The sequence below is a fragment of the Schistocerca americana genome, chromosome 3 (assembly GCF_021461395.2).
Source record: "Schistocerca americana isolate TAMUIC-IGC-003095 chromosome 3, iqSchAmer2.1, whole genome shotgun sequence".
Lineage (NCBI taxonomy): Eukaryota > Metazoa > Arthropoda > Insecta > Orthoptera > Acrididae > Schistocerca > Schistocerca americana.
In genome coordinates, this window is record NC_060121.1 from 224227059 (window position 1) to 224246323 (window position 19265).

Below are 19265 nucleotides of genomic sequence, written 5' to 3' on the forward strand. Positions count from 1 at the left end.
GCGTCTCTTGTTATCCGGCCTGTCACACCCAGCAGCAGGTACGGACACCGTGCCCACTTTCCTTTTCTTTACTTCTCACTGTCTCCCCCCTTCCCCCCCCCCCTCCCCCCCGCCCTCCCACTGCTTTTTTTTCCCTTTTCTTTATTTTCTCTGCTCTGCCACGACTGCGCTCGCCGTCCTTTACCCCCTACCCGTACCCCTCCCCTCCCCCCCCCCCCTCTCTCGCGCACTCGGCCCCACCTCTCCGCCTCCCCTCGTACCACGCCTGTACTAGAGGCGACAATACACAAGTGGCCGCGGAGCGGTTGCTATAGATAGCAGCGTACTGAGGCGCGGTGGTCGCGCAGGCCGACTCCGCCGCGGCGACGCGCAGCCCGCCTGAAAGAATATCATGCAAATGAAATGCTAAATATTGTGCTCGGGCACGCGGCTAAGTGGTAGCCTAATGTATGCAGTCGCTGTGTGTGTGTGTGTGTGTTTGTATGTGCGTGTGTGTGGTGTTCGAGCACGCACGCGCGAGTAATGTGATGGAGGGGGGTAGGGGGAGGGGTCGCCCCGACTGCTGCTCGTTTGCGCTCACCGCCGCCGCCGCACCACCACCGCCACTGTTTGTTTTTGGTGGCGCTTTTTGTTTAACCATTTCTCTCCCGTCCCCGCCCCGTTTTAGTCCTTTTCTGCGAGATTCCCCCCCGGCGGCTCCCGTCTGGGGCAATGCTAAACCAGGTGTGCGAGGAGCCGCCGTATATCTTGGCGCACGCACCCGCCCTATTAGAGGGAGCTGACCGCGCGGCGGCGAACAAAAACGGGACGCGCGGCGTGTCCTCGGCTTTCCTCGCCTCAGCTCGGCCGGTCGGCCGTCCTGCCCGGCTGCGCTCCCTTTCGTTAATCTAAATAACCCGCCCCGGCACCGGCGCCGCGTAGTCTTATTGTCAGGCCGCGTGTTTATCTGATTAGATTGGTTATACGAGCCAGGAATCACATACTAAATGCCTCCTCGGCGGCGCTTCCAGAAAAGGAGTCGGACAGCCCGAGCAGCGGGTCCAAGCGCAGGAGGAGCGGCAACGTCTCGCCCGCCTCCTCATGTATATTGAATTAGGGACTAAGCGCGTAGATTAATAAAAAAGACGGAGAGAGAGAGAGAGAGAGAGAGAGAGAGAGAAGGAAGGACACGTCGGCGGTGCCCTTGTCCGCGGCATGTAATGGGATCGGACACGCCGAGCGGGTGTTACAGTTTGTCCGTGATAACGCGCCCGCGTGGCAGCTCGTGCGATAAGCGGCGCGTACACGCCCGATGACAGAGGGTGTGCCGGGCACCTGTCGCATGCGCTGTCAACTCAGGCGCGGTCCACACGAAAGCGAAAGAGCCACGGCGGCGATGCCTTCCATAAGCGGCGAGGAGAACACGGCAAGTGGCATGACACGATTTCTCAGAAACTCCGCTCAATGGAAGAGGAGCCACAGTAAGCGAACTGAAACTTCCTGGCAGATTAAAACTGTGTGCCCGACCGAGACTCGAACTCGGGACCTTTGCCTTTCGAGGGCAAGTGCTCTACCATCTGAGCTACCGAAGCACGACTCACGCCCGGTACTCACAGCTTTACTTCTGCCAGTATCTCGTCTCCTACCTTCCAAACTTTACAGAAGCTCTCCTGCGAACCACTCCTGAAGAAAAGGATAATGCGGAGACATCGCTTAGCCACAGCCTGGGGATTGTTTCCAGAATGAGATTTTCACTCTGCAGCGGAGTGTGCGCTGATATGAAACTTCCTGGCAGATTAGGGTTCGCAGGAGAGCTTCTGTAAAGTTTGGAAGGTAGGAGACGAGATACTGGCAGAAGTAAAGCTGTGAGTACCGGGCGTGAGTCGTGCTTCGGTAGCTCAGATGGTAGAGCACTTGCCCGCGAAACGCAAAGGTCCCGAGTTCGAGTCTCGGTGGGGCACACAGTTTTAATCTGCCAGGAAGTTTCATATCAGCGCACACTCCGCTGCAGAGTGAAAATCTCATTCTGGTAAGCGAACTGACCTAGCTATTCGACCGTTTCTGAGTAAACGACAATCAAAATGCTTTCGACGTGCTTTATGCGCCTTTTAGCGACCGAGTAGGCCAATCGAAGCGGTGACACAGTGGATAGGGTCTTCTAATAATTGTATCTCTTCTGAATGAATTAAATAAAAACAAAATAAAAAGTAGATGACCAGAAAAATTGTTTGAAATTTTTTTTCGTGAGATTCGTGTAGTGTATTGTGGTTCATAATTAACCGCAAGCGCTAGTTGCACAACCATTGCCAACGTGTGAAATCTTCCGCAAAGATAACGTTTCTTTCTCGAGGGAGAGTCGCACTAAGAAATGTCGCTGCGGCAAAACTCTCTTCGCCTGATACTCGCGTTGATCGGAATTTTTACGTTTCCACTGATTCTACGATCAGTATCATCCAAGGGAGTGCACTATATCTGTCTGAAGAATAAACATAAGAATAACATATGAGAATTGATATAAGAGCGAAACATAAGGATATAAGAATTAAAAAAAAATAGATTGTAACACCTGAAAATTGTATAATAAACGTGTTAAAATGTCGTGTGACTAAGGCCTCCCGTCGTGTAGACGGTTCGCCGGGTGCAAGTCTTTCGATTTCACAATTACCCTTGTATCCTCTAACTCGATGAGAAACATTCGTGCTGTAACCTAGAATGGACATATGATAAATGAAAAAATAAAATAAATAAAAACGATAATCGTGTTTCGAACACAAGACCCAGAAGTGAGAGGCCGTTACGCTAGCCACTATGCCACCAGTTGGGCTACGCTCATCGCGCGCTAAAAGGCATCGGAATTACATCAAAGACTTCAACGGTCGTTTCCTCAGAAACGGTCAAGTATTCGCGGTTAAGCCGAGACATCTGTTCGCTCATTTTGGCTCCTCTTCCACTGAGCGAAGTATCTGGGAACACGAGTTGTGTTACTTCACTTCCTCTCCTCGTGAGCGTATTAACAACTGCACAGTCAAAAAAGCAACATTGAGATATATGTCCGTTAGACGACTGTTTCTTTGCAGACGGATAACGTATTCCGGGGCGAAATGGAGTAAGGAAATCGGGTGTGCTATTTGCAAAGGAACCGGAATTTTTTTTAAAACTATTTAGGGACACTGTATCAAACATACATCTACACTTTCTTTCTTTCTTTGTCTGAGCCTTGTCCCGCAGTTACGCAGGGTCGGCCATGGTTAATCGGATGAGTCATGGTATGTTGAAGGGGTGACCAGATGCCCTTCCTGCCGCCACCCCCGTAATTCAGGGTTAACTGCCACTCCCTGAACCAGTCACCGATCTTATGCCGATTTCCTTGTGTTTCGATACAGTCTTCTGGCGTTGCAACATTTACATAGACAGCAGCATTCTCTGCAAAATGTCTCACATAGCTTCTGACGTTATCCTCTGGATCATTTATATAGCAGCGGAAAAATGCTCCTTTCAGAGCACAAAAATTGGGAATATGTCCCTGTTTACTTAAAAGACTCTCATTGAAAATTGAGATACCAACTCTCTCATTCTGCGATCTTCAGCACCTTTAATAGTTTTACCAAAATTTTTGGCATGCGAACATATGCGCGCTGCTCTTAAGATGCAATTCACCGCTCACTCCCAGAAGCTACACTAACTGTAACTCACACCCACTAATCTATCGCTGTAAGTCGCTCAAGCCCATCCTCACCCAATTGTCCATTCTCACTCACTCGTTCGGCCCAAACCAATGTCATTATCTCTTTGTGGCTCCACAACCGTCACAAGTTCCTGTCTCACAGCCACAGTCGCCTTTGTTTCGACCCACTACTACTGTATCCTCTCTCTGTCACTGTCACTGTCTCCCTCTTACTGTCTTCTTTCCCATTGTTGCTATCACTTCTCATTGTCACTGTCTCTTTCTTCCTCGTTGTGATGGTCATAGGCTCTGTCTCTTATTATCACTGGCTCCCATTTCTTCTTTCTCCTTGTCTTTATTCCTCTCCCGCTGCCACTGTTCCCTTTGACACTCTTTTTCCTACCACTGTTCCGTCACTGTCAACTATGCTCCGCTGCCATTGTACCCCTCTGTTTCTCTCAAACTGCCATTCTCTCCTTCTCTCTTTTTTGCCGGCCGAAGTGACCGTGCGGTTAAAGGCGCTGCAGTCTGGAACCGCAAGACCGCTACGGTCGCAGGTTCGAATCCTGCCTCGGGCATGGATGTTTGTGATGTCCTTAGGTTAGTTAGGTTTAACTAGTTCTAAGTTCTAGGGGACTAATGACCTCAGCAGTTGAGTCCCATAGTGCTCAGAGCCATTTGAACCATTTTTCTCTCTTTTTTTATACCACAAACACTCTCTGCTATATTACAGTATTTATTATTTTTCTCTCCGCACAAAAATCGCGAATGTGTTCACTTGCCAAAACTTTTGGGAAAAATCTTAAAGATGCCGAGGAAAATTTCACTTTTCAGTCAGAGTTTTTTTTTAAATAAATAGAAACATATTCGCATTTTATATCCTCCGATAAGAGCAGTTTTCCGCTGGTTATCTTCTTTTCCCTGCTGAAGCAGGGCATGCTACTCATATTAAAAGAAATTTATTTCAGTTTTCTTACGTGAAACTTAAATAATGGAAAACAAATTTCTCACCTTATACTGGATTTCTAAGTGCAAAAAATTTTGAATCCGCTTCAGTATTACAACATGGGATTGCCAGAACTCTTATAATCGGTAACGGAGACACTTTGCAGCATATTTCTCCGTGTTAAGTCACTTTATAAACTACGTTTTCGCGTCACACCGCATTTAAAGTTCGTATTTTACGTGTACAAGTAGGGTAACTTTGAATCTCTGTATATTGGAAATGAATAAAGATATGAAGAAAATTTTCAAGATTGTTCGAGGTCGGAATCTGAGAAACATATCGTAAAAATTACAGCCATTTCCTGTGCATAGCCGTCTTGGAATCTGCGGCACGGCTTTGGTACAAAAAATGGCAAAAAACACCTTTTAAAAGGATTTCTAAGGAACAGCCCATCAAGTAATGGTGCTTCCATTAGCCCCCTAAGGCCCACCGTAAACAACTAACCGATTCGCTCCATTCGTCTAAGCTGGAGGAAGTGTGTAATATTCATATTTTGGCATCGTACTGAACGATAGAGACTAAGACGATCCTTCTGTTGGGTGTACAAATGATCCCTAGCCCAACGGCAACACAAAACACTTGATCCTACCTTCCTATCAGCAATAGAACCCGAGGTGCAAGCTTCCGAAAAATCTCGTTTTTATGCGCGGCTTTTGTAATACATTGATAAGCATGCTGTTACATACGTACCGATACTGTAACAGTAATGGTCCCATAGCACACCCTTCGGGTACTTCAGAAGCTACATTTGCATGTGCCGATTTGTGACGTTAGGACTAACGTATCTAGTTCTGTCTCGTAGACAGGTCTGTATCCAGTCGCAAATCTGGTCCGAGACTTCTTAAGCTTGTATTTTGTTGACCAAAAGACAGTTCGGAGCTGTATCAGATGTCTTCCGAAAGTCGAGGAACACGACAGGAACCTGAATGCCTCTGTCTGCGGCGCTCTGTATGTCATAGGCGCAGAGATCAAGCTGTGTTTAGCAAGATCTCTGTGTACGGAACACGCTTTAGTTTCTATAGAGGAGATTGGAGATTGTCGTTTTCCAGAAAAGGCATAATGTGCGAGCACACAAGTACTTCCATAACTGTACAACAGATTTACATCAGCGACATAACTGATCTGGATGGCCGCACGGGGATATGAATCGCCATCTTCCTGATTACGAGTACAGTGTCACACCACAGCGCTGCTACTCTACGTCACTACACCATACTAAGCGGGCCACTTCAGCGCGGCCTTCTTCGCCAGCACCCTGGGTGCACTGCTCCCTTTTACATCCCTTCAGGGTGCCAGTTCACGAGCAGTTTTGTTGGCGGTTCCGTGAACTTCAGCGCAGATTCTAACTTGTCCATCAGTGATGAAATGTAGCCTTGCGAAAAGGATGCGAGGTTATGAAACACTGGTTAGAGCGACATCATCAGATGTGAGATTAACTTCGGGTGCACCCTATGGGCATAGGTGTCTGTAAGGAGGGTCAAAGGGGGCGGTGGTCCTCTCCTGGAATCTGGGGCTATAGGGTTTATTCCAAAATTCTCTCGCATTTATGCAGTGATTGATTGGGAATCTACAAAATGTTAAATTTAGCATTGCCGCGTGCAGTGGGAAGTACAATGGTTTTTTACAGTTCATGTCTGTTTCTTAACTTTGAGAAGTACGTATTGTCATTTTTGCGAAAATATTTGTTAGTATCCAGTAGGGTTTCCTCAATCATTCTGATTTTGTTCTATATTTCAGATTTTTAGTTTTCAATAAGACCTAACTTTCTTGGTATATGAGTGATTCGTTGAGTATGTGGAGTTAATCACGAGAATAATTTCAGACTGCTGTATAAAAATAGTGGCATTCATATTAATAATATAGAAACACGACTTAGCATATACTAATGAAATATGCTTACCATATTGATATTTAAAATACAATAAGGTTTAAATCTTGGCCTCCTGTTGAATTTCTACGAACGCCCATGCCTAGGCAGTGTTATTAAGGTATTAGTGTTCATGATGGACATATTGCATGAGATATCTAACTTTTTCAACTCAAACCCGATTAGAAAGGTGTAAAAGTTTTTCTATCAAAGAGAATGTTACCGCTGAAGGTCAGTCAGTGTCGTTGACTTGCGTACGGTGCCCCGTTCAAACTGTCGCAACAACAGCACAAAAATCCTCATTTTCATTGTATTTTTACTCCGTTATGTTTTGTCAAACCTACAAGACATTTATACCACTCGATTTGTCTCATACAGATATACTGTGTGCTGTCAAAAAATAGCATAGTTTCGTAAAAAGAAACAAGGTTAATCCCTGTATCTGAGTGAGTAATAAAGTTGCCAAAATTTTCTTTCATAAAGCACCCGTCACTATCTTCTAGGTGAAAAGACATTAAAATTGTCTTCTCGAGTCTAATTCGTTTTAGGTGAAATAGTTAGTCGTCTCACTCTGTACAAATTAGCTGGTGGATAACGGCTGCAGATACATGAGGCTTTTCGCGACTGATAACTTTGTAGGATATAGGAAAGTCGCAGCACCAGCTAATAACACATAAATACAGGACTATAGAGAATCGCCCCGTTGTACAGAAGCTGGCAAACTACCTCTCTCTTACTAGGGCCGACTAATGTTTGAAATGAGGAATATTGGAAGAGGAATAGCACGTCTCGTCGTGGAATAATTAGTGAGTGCCAGAGCTTCACGAAGGTGTTGATCTAAATCCAGTGCAGACGATACAAGAGAAACCTTGTGCATTTGTACAGAGAAATAGAGCGGTGAATTTTCGAGAGTGCTTTCTCCGAGAGGAAATTAGTAACGTATTACTTTCTACCATACACGTCTCGCGAAATAACTATCAAAGAAATTCCAGCTCGGTCGCTGTCTTGCCGACAATCTTCTACGTGAAAACCATTCGCAAATGAAACAGAAAAGCGGCAAATTCAAATGAGAGGGATGCTGTGTCCATACGTCGTTTCACCCACGCTCGGGAAAGGCAGTCTGTTATTTTTTGTTACTGTAGCATCTCCCCTTCTGCATTCGCTTCCCATAATTTTCTGTGGTCTGTCGGTACCACCCGTGGACTCACGAACCGGGTCAGATTTGTTGTTGGCAGCTGGTATGATCAACCTGTGGACTGGATTACCGGGATGACAAACACAAGGAGAAGTTCACCACTCCGAGACGAGACACGTGAGTAGGTGGGGTAACTGCAGAGTTAATACTCCATAAATCTTAGGGAGAGAAGAGAATCCCTGAAGACCCGCTGTGTGAGTCTGTGACAGTACACCTTTTCCTAGTAGAAGTACTCTCTGCAGGAACCACTGCGCATGGGCTAATCCTCAGGAACTCACCAGAAAAGTATCCCCTACTAAACGAAGCTTGTATCTTTTTAGAATTCCGTGCCGTTTTTGAGATTCTTAGTTTGCACGATACGGTATTCTCCGAAATTTAGCGGAAAAATTAGAAAATTTACATATGTAAAACATCACAGTCGTTTTGTTTCGAGCGTATCCATTATAGCGGTCCCCAAAGTCATTCTTTTCCGTGTGTCTCCACTTATAATTTTATCCCATAGTGTCAACCAAGTCACACCTCCAGAATCCCATTGTCACTGACTATACGTTCTTCTTAATTCTTTCAGTTATTTCCCATGTTTTTGCTCCATACTTCAAAGTTTTTATTTTTATTTTCTCTATTATTTAATGGGCGTTTTATTAATGTGATTGCGTATTATTATTAATTGATTTTTTTTATTTTTGGTTTGGTTTAGCGATTCCTTTTTACTGTTTGCTCCTTTTATTTGAGTCCTTTTAATTATGTTTGCGGTGGTTATGAATTCTATATTGGTTACTGTTCTCCATAAGTTAAAGAATACGGTAATACCATATGCGTTTCGCAGCAGCAGATTTCGTTGAGCCTCCTTGCTGGAACTTTACCTGAAATCGCTAAAGATAATTTATCGCTCTACGGAAATCGATCGGTACAGCCAAGTGCTATGCTGTGTCATGTCTATGGAATGTGGCGTTCAACTTTAGTTCGTGAAATTATTTAGATCTTCGGAGAAATATTCTCGACTAATCCTAAAACCGTGTAAAACCGCAGGTCTGCACCATCAAACCACACATCACTTTCGAATGACTTGCGTCTTTATAATCACTGAATATTTCTTTTGAAATGATTAAGGATTTTGAACTCTACATAGCTGATACTCCTTTTTTGCTTTTATATGGATCTATTTTCTTCAATACCATAAAACATAGATACTGCCTTAATGGTGGCTTCCAACAATCTCCTCTCAATCCGAAATAGAACATCTCTCTTCCAGTGTCCAACATGGAATAATTATCTCTTTGCCGTAGCTTAATACAGTCTGCATATCTTTGCTATCGAGTCCGCACGGAGTACTTTACATTTATCGTAGTATTAATAGTTCGTCGCACTTTACTTACTGGTCTTTGCATCACAAAACGAGTTTCAATACTTCCGGAAGTAATTTTAAATATCCTAATCGTCGATTTTGATCTAATGTGTGTACTCTATTAAACTCTATTTAATTCTTTGGTGGTCTGTCTCCCTTGTAGAAGGCGGTTCTTAATTTCGCTTTTACTGGTCTCAACTTTGTTAATAACAACTGCCATGTATTTATGAGAATGCACAGACCTTACTACCCCAGTATCTAACGTCAGATTTTGGCTCGCTTCTCCAATAACCAAACATTTTGTTCTCTCTAAATTAATGGTTATACCTCATTTACCATTTTCTCTGTGCAACTTTCTGCTACGAATAGTTCGTGTCATCTATATCAGCATATATGGCGTTTGGGCGAGAACAGGTGGCCTAAGTAGACGATGGAATGGATTCCAACTAACAGAAGAAGTGGACGCTCGGAAACAAGGTGGGAAGAGGTAGTCGGAAGCAGTATGTCAAAAAAACTGTTCAAATGGCTCTGAGCACTATGGGACTTAACTTCTGAGGTCATCAGTCCCCTGGAACTTAGAACTACTTAAATCTAACTAACCTAAAGACATCACACACATCCATTCCCGATGCAGGATTCGAACCTGCGACCGTAGTGGTCTTGCGGTTCCAGACTGTAGCGGCTAGAACCGCTCGGCCACCCCGGCCGGCAGCAGTATGTCAAAGAGGAATTTGCGAGTGAGAGATTGCAGAGATAAGACACTTTGGAAACTAGGATACAACAAACAACTATAACGTTGCATTAAATCGCAATATAAGTAAAATTGTGGTCATGAAGTTCCACCATAATGCTGAAGCGAAGACCAGCAATTTGGATTATTAATTTTTTTTCAGTTTCTGTCACAGTTGCGTTCAAAAATTTTTATTTGTGGAGACTAGCTTCGGACTACGTTGTCCATTCACAAACCACAGCTTACAAACAATACAAAGCTTATAGTGTAATCTTTAAAAGATTGTTACTTATGAGGAAGAATAGACAATTCTCATTTGTGTAATTAACACTGCATACCTTCTTTGTAAATGTTAACACACATTTCCACCAATGCATACACATAGAATAACAGTAACATATTTGTGTATATTTACAGATTAATAATGCATAATCAGGACCCAGAGTGCATCAGAGTGACCTCGACAAAGGCTAAATGTGATATTCGTATGTGCTGCGAAGCTTTACATGCTTCACGCGTCTACTATTTAATGTACAGTGCACGACTGCCGCTATGCGCTGTTCATTAAACAATACTAATGAACTGCGAATGGTTACCACTGTAGAAGCGTGAAGCATGTAAAGCTTCGCACCACATACGAATATCACATTTAGCCTTTATGGAGGTCACTTCGATGCGCTCATAACATGGACCTTCAGTATACCACGTGCTTTGGAGGGGATACTCATTACTTGTCATTGGAATATTATTGGGTCCTTAATGCGCTTTATTGTTCTGTATATACATAAAAACACTAGTTATGGCTATTGTATGTAGTGTTAATTGCACTGATGACAGTTGTCTTAGCTTCCTCGTACGTAACAATATTTTGAAGATTAGACTGTCAGCTATGTATTTAGGCTGTGGTTTGAGAATGGACAATGTAGTCCGAAACTAGTCACAGTAAGTAACAGTTTTCGAACGCAACTGTGACAGAAACTGTAAAAATTGAAAATTATGTTGGACAGGGCGGGTCATCAGCAGGCCTGAGGTGTTCGACAGAGCTTATGTAGTGGATATTTAAAAATTGGAGCACTCTACCTGCAATTACGCAGAATTCTAAAGTACTTGAAAAACGAGAGAGAGCCGTGTTACGGAAGCAATCACTGGTCACCAAGCAGCTTCTCAGAGACTCTTTCGCTACAGTGTATAAATTGTTAATATTAAATTATTTTCGTAAGAATCCTCAAACATTTGATGAACTTAAATACAGGACAATTGACGCAATAGTAATGGAAAAACAGAGTGGAAAGACCAGCTATCCCTGAGAGAGAAATATTAACTGAGACTCTTGAGTTTGTGAGTAGGTGAAACAAACGAAGCTGGTGTCTTGAGAAGAACGATAATTCTTTGATAAATCAACAAGTTCTTTACCATTTAAATAACAAAACTTATTAAATTATGATAGCTACAATCATCCAGTAAACGCCACGTAAGTCGATCTATCTTTTTACTTCATCTACGTCTACGAACTCAAGTGGAGGACACATTGATCACGTTAGACCACGTGCATTTGTTTGCGGCGTGACTGAGTGCAGAGAATACTCCTGTGGGGAAACGGCGGCCATTCACAGGCAAACACAGTGGGTCTTCACTGGGATCCTCTTCTTCCCCGGCGGTTTATGGAGTATTAACTCAGCAGTTATCCATCCAACTCATGTGTCTCCGGGTGGTGAACATTTCTTTGCGTTCGTATCAGTGTTCCAATACACAGGTTGACCACACTAGCTGCCAACATATCTCATACGGTTCGTGAGTCCACAGGTGGTACCGACAGATCACAGGGAATTGAGGGAAGTTAAGACAGAAGGGAAGATCTGCTACAGTAACAAAAAATAAGACTGCCTTTTTCGAGCATAAGCGGAAACGACGTATAGACACAGCATTCCTCTCATTTGTATGATCGCTTACCTGTAGTCTGAAGACCTGCGTTCACACCTTAGAGCTAACAGGGAGACCGTCAGACCTGTTAATCAAAGTTTTTGGTGGGTATGTTGTAGAGGAACCTGTCCTGAGTACGTGGCTAGCAATTTGTCGTGTGACGGCTCCTAGTTTCCGAGAAGATTGGAAAAGTTTTATGCCCACGGCCTACACACGTGGCGTTACTCACGCTTCTAGTAGACGAGCGTAGCGTTACCAGTAAAGGTTCGCGCATATCACTTGACGGTACGGATTAATAATCCTGCCATTGTACTCTTTATTTTTTTCAATTTAGTCGTACAGAATGCCATTAAATGGTGTATTTCATGCAATATTATTCAAAAGTACTTAGTTTCGCCGTAGTAATTCCATTACTGAATCAATCATTACAGCAAACTTTCTTCAGATATGTATCTCGTTTGTTACTGAATAGATTACGGAATCTTCTTACACGCTATCGCTTGCTTTGCTAGAGAATTCCGAACGATATTCGTCGTAGAAGCAACCAAAGCACAAATTTGTAGAGCACCATGCAAATTTAATGAGAGTTACAGTCTTGTTCACAAACGGATTTTTCAGGAGCGATATCGGAAAACACCGTTTGAATTAAAAACGACTGTTCTTCCTTCGGTCAACGTCAATGCGAACCACGCGAATTTTATCATTCCTGCGAAAGCAGAAGCATTAAATTGATGCAGAATTGAACAAGGTATTTTTATGGAATCTACGCTCGAAATGATGAAACGAAAATACACCGACAGGATTTGTGCCGCTGCTCCAAGCTTGGAAGCCGTGAAAATTAACGGGTGCGCTACGGTCGCCTGGTCAAAACATTATTAACATTATGGTCAAAGGAAATACGCATGAAACGTCAACATCTATTTTGTCAGAAACTAGGAGCCGTCATATTAAAATCCTCTAGTCAGGTACCCCCGAGAGATTTATCTACAACATACGCATACCTAAGAATCTCGAAACTCCGTCATTTACAAGTTTGTTGGTTTACTTGTAAGTGAAATACTGATAAACGTGACTAAACACTTCGATTTAACGCCGTACAAGCGAATCCGGATATAGTTCGCAAATGATAAATATGTATGGTGATTAGATATGCATCCTATTCTCCTTGTCCTCCATCTCTCTGTCCCCCTTCTCGCCCCCCCCCCCTGCCCCCCTGTCTCTGTCCATCACTTACTCCGACCACGCTGTGTCCATGTCCTCCTCTTTCCTCTCTGTCTCTTCATCTCCTTCTCCCCCTCTCCCTGTCCATCTACTCCTTCCCCATCTATACGTCATCCCCCCCACCCCCCTCTGCCCATCTCCACTTCCCCCCTCCCTTTTCTGACTTTGAGCCTCGTTTATTATTATAGCAAATTCAGATTCCATAGTAGTATTCTAATCGTAGGGCGATAATCAGTAAATACAACTTAAAACAGTATATTGTTGTGTATACAGTTTCTGTTTAAAATACGTAATGAGAAAGAATGTATATATTGGAGAAACAATTTATTTAATGGTTTAAGTGCCCTGCTAGTTTAGTTAAAACTGACTGTTAGAGAGGGGACAAATCAACATATTTTAACAGTAGAGCACAGCACAGCAATTTCTTCTCACAGACGGTGTACGACAAAGCCTGTCCGTTATTGCTTAAAAAGCACATAGCCTATGTCTGTCCGGATGTTCGTTAGAGTAGTGTGTAAAAAATATGAAATAAATCGGTCAAGAGGTTTTAGAGATTTTAGGTAACAATGTTTCCCTTTTACGTACTACGTTTGTATTCATTTTTGTAAATATATCTCCTATGTATGTCCGAATGTTCACAAGAGTATCGCGTAAAGATTTGAAATACATCAGTCATATTAAAATTGTTCTTTCTTACATAATTATGATGTAAAATATTTAGTCCGATGCAAGAGAGGGCTCGATGGCCCTAATCAAATCGAGTTAAATAAATAAACAGGGATGTCAATAGATTAGATAAAATAATAATATGTATAGGAAATAACACAATAATTAAAAGTGAGATTGACGTCATGGTATATTTGGCAGGCAGTAACAAATAGTAGATCGTAGTCTCAACACTGACACGGAGGACAGCCCGAGGGGTAGTTCCAGTGTACCAGCGTACAGCCGGTAAGGCATCACACGCACTGCCGAGGCATCAACAGGCGGTGTTGGTGATGGTGGTGAAGATGAGTTCCGCGTGTATATGGATGTTCTGCGTCTGTTTTCTGTGGCCTGATGTTGGAAGCTAATATTATTAGAAGATCTGCAAAGGCTATGAATCATATGATGCTTCTCTTATCGTGCAGCTGGTTCAGTTGTGACTCTCTGGCGATACCCCAAAGCCCTATGTCACATACAGTGTTCTATGGACTGTCCTTTGGTGATGCTTTTCACCATTTTTCTAAATTGGGCATTCCATATGCGCCTGTGTGTGAAATATTCTCAGCTATTTATCCAGGGTATTTCAGAGTTCCTATTGCAGGTTTATAGGGTTGTAAAGGAGACTTAATAGATAAAGTTTTGATAAAGACCCATGTCTAGAAATGTGCCGTTTGAATCTAAAATAAGTCGCGGAATCAGCCGAGCGGTCTCAGGCGCTGCAGTCATGGACTGTGCGGCTGATCCCGGAGGAAGTTCGAGTCCTCCCTCGGGCATGGGTGTGTGTGTTTGTCTTTAGGATAATTTAGGTTCAGTAGTGTGTAAGCTTCGGAACTGATGACCTTAGCAGTTAAGTCCCATAAGATTTCACACACATTTGAACATTTGAACGGATCACTTCCAAATTTTCTACTTCCCACAATGGCAATAAGCTCTGATTCGTGTGCTTTGTAGGAGCCCATGGCATGGGCAAAGTTTAGAGTTCTTGTTGGCGCGTACTCTTCCAGACCCCACGAGAAATACGGGCCCTGTAACGAACTTGAGACGTCTCACCAGCCGCCCTGTCAGCCATACTTCGCGAACGCTCGGCTCCGTGCAGGGCCCACGGAAAATCAGTATGTCAATAAAAAGGTACCCACTAATGGTCTTAACTTTGTCATGTGCCATCGAGAATTAGCATGCATTTAAACGCGCAGTTAATAATTACTAAAATCGACTGAAATAGTTACTCGCTCCCCGCCGAATACGGCTGCTGGCACTCGTAAGACAGAACTGAAGCCCACGACAAAGACAGGCCATAGCACTTACGTCACACCACATGACACTGCAGGCCTTATGAGTGCTGGCAGTCGTCTCCTCGGGTAACGAGTAACTGTTTCAGAGGAGTTTAATAAATCTTAACTGCCCGTTTAAATGCAGTCAGGTTCTGGACAGCACAGGACAAAATTGAGACCTTTAGTCGGAACTTTTTCAATTAAATATTGATTTCCCATGGCCCTGCATGGAACCCAAGCATTTCCGAAGTGTGGCGGACAAGCCCACTAGTGTGACGTCACAAGCTAGTTGCAGGGCCTCTGTTTCTCGTTGGCCCAGTTCTCTTCTTCGTGATGTAGTACGTCCTCCTGAAACTCGAGAGTATGGCGCGTCTATGAAGCACGGCACTCAACCCTGCCATTTACTAACGTACCAGATTTCGCTGCCGCTTTTGTAGTCAGACGAAGTACGTCATGTTAAAATTACAACGGGAATTGACGATGGCGCCCTCTTCTCCTTATGATTCGTGCTTCGCCTGACTCGTGAACGATGTAATATTGATTGATATCGATAGTCAGTAATACAATAACTATAGCGATCGTCACGGAAATAGACACCCCCAAGGTCTCACCGTCCAACAGCATTGCCAGTTAGTGATAATTTCAGATATTAGTGAAAATTCCGAAAAAATGTTAGATGTCTTTATTTCTAGTCAGGAATGTGATGTACTTTCCTAAAGAAGATTCTTGCCAGCTGCTACGAAAAAAATAAAAACTAACGTCTCAAGAAATTTTGAAGACAAATATATTTTTTAACTTCAGTTTGTGGAAAAACACAACCACTGATATTTTTGGACTGATAATAATAGATGAACATTCTTAAAGTTCATAAATGCATGTGTTACATATTTTACAGTGAAACCATAAAAGTATTCTGAGATTTAAAAAAATACAGTAAGAGGTGGGAAACTGTTCCGGCTGGAATTTGCGTTCTGTTGGACCTTCCAGAAACTTCCAGCGAGAAAATTGTTAAGAAAACTATGAAATTAATTTTGGTAACATCTGAGACATTATTGCATCGCATCACGTACGAACACATTTTATTTACGGGAGGCTCCGTACGCGATAGCGTGCAGGTACTCGTATGCCACCGACGCGATTTTAGTTCCGACGCCTCGCCTTAACACGACCGAAAACACTCTCTACCTCCTGAACAATTTTTATTTTCTGCTCTTACTGATCCTTCGTCACTGCACTCATCATCCAAATCGCCGGTATACGCTGTACAAAAGTAACTGTAAGCAGTTTCAGGCCAATGTTTCCATTGAAGTCTCGGAAAACATATTTTTGCGTGCAGTTTTGTGAAACACAAGTTTTGCCGACGTATACTACAAGCCTGTTGTCCTGAGCACGCAGTAAGTTCAATTTACATAAAACTTCGCTCTTGCTGCCGCAATGTCTTTGAATTCCATTAATTTTTTTGCCTATTATTATACTTATTGAATCAAAATCCAAATGAGCAGTGAAGGCAAAGAACGGAGGTCTCTGAGCCGGAAAAATTATTATTATTATTATTATTATTATTATTATTATTATTATTATTATTATTTTGTTCATGGAGCTCGCTCTGTATTTTTCTAGCCGTGGAATACTCTCCTCTGTCATACTACAGTTCTATGCAGTAACTTTTTGTCAAATTCCGTAATTTTATTTTCCATTTATATCCATTTTTTGGAGAATCAAAACAGAAGATGACATCTAGAAATTCTGCCGATGTTACTGTACTGTAAATACGGAATGCAGTCGATTCAGAAATACCACAATGTTTTGTTGTCATTTTATGAACTTTTGGAGAATTTATATCACTCCTGGCTTCTCCACTGTTGGCCAGATGAGTAAAAAATCTTCAACACGTTCGATACGACAATTCTAGATTGTTTCCAAATGTCTTTTCGCCTTTTATACACACCGACTGGAGTAGCATTACAAGTAGGCCCTTGCTTCTGCATTTAGCTCACCACCAAATACACGTCAGTGCACCGTTACACGGAAGACTGAAAACACACGTCCACAGCCGGCCGCTGTGGCCGAGCGATTCTAGGCGCTTAAATCTGGTACCGCGCGACCGCTACGGTCGCAGGTTCGAATCCTGCTTCGGGCATGGATGTGTGTGATGTCCTTAGGTTAGTTAGGTTTAAGTAGTTCAAAGTTCTAGGGAACTGATGACCTCAGATGTTAAGTCCCATAGTGCTCAGAGCCATTTGAACCATTTTTGAACACGTGAACACACGATATCGCACGGGAACACAGGAACATTCAGCTGTCGCTTTCCAACATTGTACATGCGGCTTGCTGCAAGGAATGGGTGTGATCTGGGGGTGTCTGATACCTTGACAGCCACTCTAGTGCAGCTGTGGACCATATAATGCAATTATTGACAGCCCATTATCTCTCCCTTCGATAAGCGACTTAGTGCTGAAACTGGTAATATTATGGACTATACAGTATGCATTTCATCTACATCTACATGATCACTCTGCAATTCACATTTAAGTGCTTGGCAGAGGGTTCATCGGACCACAATCATACTATCTCTCTACCATTCCACTCCCGAACAGCGCGCGGGAAAAACGAACACCTAAACTTTTCTGTTCGAGCTATGATTTCTCTTATTTTATTTTGATGATCATTCCTACCTATGTAGGTTGGGCTCAACAAAATATTTTCGCATTCGGAAGAGAAAGTTGGTGACTGAAATTTCGTAAATAGATCTCGCCGCGACGAAAAACGTCTTTGCTTTAATGACTTCCATCCCAACTCGCGTATCATATCTGCCACACTCTCCCCTATTATGTGATAATACAAAACGAGCTGCCCTTTTTTGCACCATTTCGATGTCCTCCGTCAATCCCACCTGGTAAGGATCCCACACCGCGCAACAATATTCTAAAAGAGGACGAACGAGTGTAGTGTAAGCTGTCTCTTTAGTGGACTTGTTGCATCTTCTAACAAGGGAACCCCCCCCCCCCCCCCTCAGATTTAGCTATAAGTTGGCACAGTGGATAGGCCGTGAAAAACTGAACACAGATCAATCGAGTAAACAGGAAGAAGTTGTGTGGAACTATGAAAAAAAAGCAAAATATACAAACTGAGTAGTCCATGCGCAAGATAGGCAACATCAAGGATAATTTAAGCATAGGTGCACCGTGGTCTCGTGGTTAGCGTGAGCAGCTGCCGAACGAGAGGTCCTTGGTTCAAGTCTTCCCTCGAGTGATAAGTTTACTTTCTTTATTTTCGTAAAGTTATGATCTGTCCGTTCGTTCATTGACGTCTCTGTTCAGTGTAATGAGTTTAGTGTCTGTGTTTTGCGACCGCATCGCAAAACCGTGCGATTCGTCGACGAAAGGACGTGCCTCTTCAATGGGGACCGAAAAAATTTGGTCGCAAGGTCATAGATCAACCGATTCGTCCACAGGAAAACACGTCCGATATATTCTATACGACACTGGTCACGGCATGTGCGTCACATGACAGGAATATGTTGTCGACCCACCTAACTTATACACTTGGCGAATGGGTAAAAACATTCTTCTACCTTGCCCGATTTAGGTTTTCTTGTGGATGTGATAATCACTCCCAAAAAGTGATGAAAACATAAGAGTTTGTCACATAAACTGAAAACAAAAGATTAAAATTTCCACTCGAGGGAAGACTTGAACCAAGGATCTCTCGTGCCGCATCTGCTCACGCTAACCACAGGACCACGGCGCTCCTGAGCCCACCCGGTCCTTGATGTTGCTTATGTTGCGCATGGACTACTAAGTTTGTATATTTTGCTTATTTTTTCATAGTTCCACACAACTTACACAACTTCTTCCTGTTTTCTCGATTGATCTGTGTTCAGTTTTTCAAGGTCTATCCACTGTGCCAACTTCGAATTAAATCTGATGGGGGTGCGATGGGGAGGTTCCCTTGTAAGTGTCCTGCCAATGAAACGCAACCTTTGGCTCGCCTTCCCCACAATATTATCTATGTGGTCTTTCCAACTGAAGTTGTTCGTAATTTTAACACCCAGGTACTTAGTTGAATTGACAGCCTTGAGAATAGTACTATTTATCGAGTAATCGAATTCCAACGGATTTCTTTTGGAACTCATGTGGATCACCTCACACTTTTCGTTATTTAGCGTCAACTGCCACCTGCCACACCATACAGCAATCTTTTCTAAATCGCTTTGCAACTGATACTGGTCTTCGGATGACCTTACTAGACGGTACATTACAGCATCATCTGCGAACAACCTAAGAGAACTGCTCAGATTGTCACCGAGGTCATTTACACAGGGTGTTACAAAAAGGTACGGCCAAACTTTCAGGAAACATT

At 43.1% G+C, this 19265-nt stretch overlaps 1 non-coding gene across 1 annotated transcript; it reads right to left on the reverse strand.

Moving 5' to 3' along the window:
* Positions 1-1497: 1497 nt before the first annotated feature.
* On the reverse strand, positions 1498-1572 carry Trnas-cga. The gene has a single exon. It is a non-coding gene; the product is annotated as a tRNA-Ser (tRNA).
* Positions 1573-19265: the final 17693 nt, after the last annotated feature.